General features: G+C 39.5%; 1 non-coding gene across 1 annotated transcript; it reads left to right on the forward strand.

Moving 5' to 3' along the window:
- The first annotated feature begins 2,198 nt into the window (after positions 1-2,198).
- Trnav-cac (transfer RNA valine (anticodon CAC)) lies at positions 2,199-2,272 on the forward strand. Its single transcript has one exon. It is a non-coding gene; the product is annotated as a tRNA-Val (tRNA).
- Positions 2,273-3,674: the final 1,402 nt, after the last annotated feature.

Raw genomic sequence — 3,674 nt, forward strand, 5'->3', positions numbered from 1 at the left:
CTGGTCCATAGACAATTAGAAAATTAGAAGAGAGAGAGAGATTGCTAAAAGTGTGCATCTCTATAACAAAGACAGACAGTGTGCCAACATGGCAGCAAAGGAAGGGACAGAAAGACAAAGGCAGAGTTATGCCACTTATGTTACAGGCAAGAAGCCTGCGCCAATCACCAGACCCTAAGACCTTCCTATCCACACATCCTATACAGTGACTGGTGTTTCTAATGATTCTGAATCTCCTGAAAAAGTTCAAATTATGTCTAGGAGAGCTGGTAACCATGCAACTACTTTTTCATGAACATTATCAGAAACTGTTAACATAATTTAAATTTTGGTGCTCTCTGGATGACAATATTTCACTGTTCCAGGCACTGAGTATCCATAGGTCACCGGCAGCTGAGGAGCATGGGCAGTGGCCTCTGCAAATGGGAAAAGAAGATTCATTACACCATTAAAACATACTCAACATCTCTACTGCATCAGAGGCTAAGCAACAAGGAACACCAGAATATCAATATCTGCTATTAGGAAAATCACAGTTCAGAGGAAAAGATGTGAGCAATCATCCCGGGCTGTGTAAGCTCATTTGCAAATGCCATATCAAAAATGTAACTTTATTTTGAAAAAGCGATGTAAGTTCATCACTAATGGCTGACATTTCAGGATGGTTCCTGCTCTGTTTTTACTAATTATCCTCAGAGAGGCTGTTTTCACAGCTCCACTTATGGAATTAGAATGCTGAATTTGTAGGAAACCTCCCAGGTAATGCTCTAGAATTGGACTTTCTGGGTTGTCTTCATCAAGGCAGTTAACAGAGGTCTGTCTTCAGCTTTTTCCTTCATGTGGATTTAATTCATTATATGTTTCCTTATTTGGGAAACAGAGTCATAAATAATACCAATGTATTCTGGAAAGATAAATTGCTATCTGGAATTCCATAGTGAGGAAATCCACTCCTCTGGGCTTCAGCATGGATTAGGACTATCCTTGCCTTAGAGGTCTGGCTTCTACCAAAGACCACCCAAACTCAATAATGCACAAGTGAACTTGCCACACATTCTGGTTGTGCCTAAATAAAAAATGACCACTGATTGACAGATCCAAAAGGCATGTCTAGCACAATTACCCATACCCACCCTGATCCACAGAGGAAGAATGTGGATAATTTCCTTCCTGTTGTCTTCATCTCCTTTTGAAACAGTGAGCAATGGTGTATAGACCGGTTACTTGTTCAAGGCATTTTATAAGGAGTATCTCATTTAATTCTCACCTCTCTACTCTGTAGACAGGATCTTTACATTGGTACAGACAAGGAAACTGTGCCTTGGAGGAGCCAAGTATCTGCATAGGTGGAAAGTGAGGAACTGGACAAAAGAACTCCAGAGACTACCCTCTTAACCACTCTATCATTAGTGACATGAAGGTGTTGGAATGTGGGCAAAGGCACATGTTAAAATTTATAAACACAGGCTACTGGCAACAATTTGAACATCCCTCTCCATCTTTGCTAGGGTATTTACATGCTGTAAAGTACAGTCATTCATAGATTAACCACTTTAAAAAGAATTCAATTTGCTGAAAGAAGGGGAAAAGTGCTTAAAAGAATGTCTAATGGGAGAAAGCATGCTAACTGACCATCCTCACGCTCCTTCTGTCCTCAGAACTGACCTCATCTGATGTGTGTTTTCCTTGCACATTTCACCCAAGGCATTATGCCACTTCCCTAATAACACCAATTAAAGGTATGTGCCATGCCCCATGCCTACGGTAATAAACTGAAAGACATGTTGGCAAGAACACGAACTAATCATTTTTCTTTTCAAAGAAAAAGAAAAAATATATATTGTTTTGAGTTCAAATTATTGGAGGTTTTATTTCCACAGGAAGCATTTGGTAGTGAAAATAGCCCTAGCCCTAGAAACCAGAAATCTAAAATTCTTGCTGGATTTCTGTCTCTCCAAGGCCATCTTGCTTAGGGGGAGATGCATCACCCCCTTCTTTAGACCATCTCTGCCTCTGCAGGACAGGCAGGGTAATGCTGCCCCACAGTCCCCCATGTACTATGAGGATCAAGTCAGGGTAAGGATGGCCCACACCTGTGAGACCCTGTGTAATGTAAGGTCGTGTGATAAGGATGCTGTCCTAAAAACTATGTAAAGAGCAAAAGCAAGAGTGGGATGAAAATATACCGATGTATATTCTGGGGATGTGGCTCAGTTGGTAGAGTGCTTGCCTCACATGCACAAGGCCCTGGGTTCAATCCCCAGCACCGCAAAAAAAAAAAAAGAGAGAGAGAATCCTAAGTAATGATAGTGAGTCCTTCCTAGGAAACAAAAATATTATATTAATAATAGTCATAAGCTACTATTCTATGAACTCATACCAACTTCTCTTAAGTGGCAGACTATAACACATTTGGAAAGAACCTTTATGTTTTCCTAAGTCTTCTCTCTTGATTAGATGTCCCACAGTTCCCACATAAAATACGGCTCCCAAGACTTTTATCATCTTTGTCTTTCTTGTTTTTTTAGTGCCCATCCTAAAGTGAATACAATATTCTAAATATGGTCAATTAGCACAAGCCATTTTTTTATCTAGGTTACACATCCCCATAAAACGCAATTTCCGTTGCTTTTGGTTGAGGTGAACCAAAAGACCCAGCTGTCTCTATCACGTGTGTTTGCTGAACAACACTTGCAAAACTATTTGGTTTTTTTTTTAAACCCTAAATCCAAAATGTTACTAGCCTCCTGAAATATTATCCTGTTGCGTTCCACCTCTCTTTCCAATCTGATGAAATCAGTTTGAATGATGATTCTCATCCATCATATTATCTCTCTCTCCCAGGTTCTGTCATCCACAAATTTGATAAGCAAACCTCTATGTCTTTATACAAGTCACAGATGAAAAGAAAATGTACATGACAGATTTAAAACAGAGCCCTGTTAGAAAGTTTCTAAGTACCACTTTCCAGGTGAATGAGTCACTCAGACAAAATCCTTTGTGAATGGGTACCAGCCATGATGACTGTCCCTACGTATATTCACCATGTATTTCTAGAACAGTGTTGCCTCTCCACACATCTGACAGCCATCCCATTTTAATAACCAAGATGTCATTTCCTCCTGTTGGATCTTTTGGAATGTTTTCATTTCTCCATGATTCTAAAGTAATCACAAGAAAAATCCACTATTCCACGCAGTAGGCCTAAGATAACAGCATCCATCAAAAACTGCAGATTTTATTTTTCATTCAGAGACTAACAGATTATTTTCCATCTGCTTCAGGCTTCAATTACCTATTAAATATTTTTGCTCTAGTTTCCCCAGTTGAAGCACAATTCTCATGGAGAGAGAAAACAAATCAAAATAGGATTTGAACGGTCTCTGCTTCCTCCCTGTTAGCATCTTACCATTTGTAACAAGTAGAGAAATTTTTATTATTTATTTTGTGATCATAACTCCAAACATATCTCTTTGTGTTGCATATTTCTCCTAAACCGTAGGGATTTTATCTGATTTGTGCTGACTCCTTCTGCTTTTCTCTGCTCTACCTACGTGGGCTCCTTTCAAAGTTGTGCTCATAGAGCTGCTTATGCACACCCTTAATCCATAATCATGCACTCCAAATCCCATTTCCAGAACCCCATCCCTCTGGAATTGCCTGATCTTTTGAAA

This window comes from Sciurus carolinensis, chromosome 10 (assembly GCF_902686445.1).
Source record: "Sciurus carolinensis chromosome 10, mSciCar1.2, whole genome shotgun sequence".
Taxonomy (NCBI): Eukaryota; Metazoa; Chordata; class Mammalia; order Rodentia; family Sciuridae; genus Sciurus; species Sciurus carolinensis.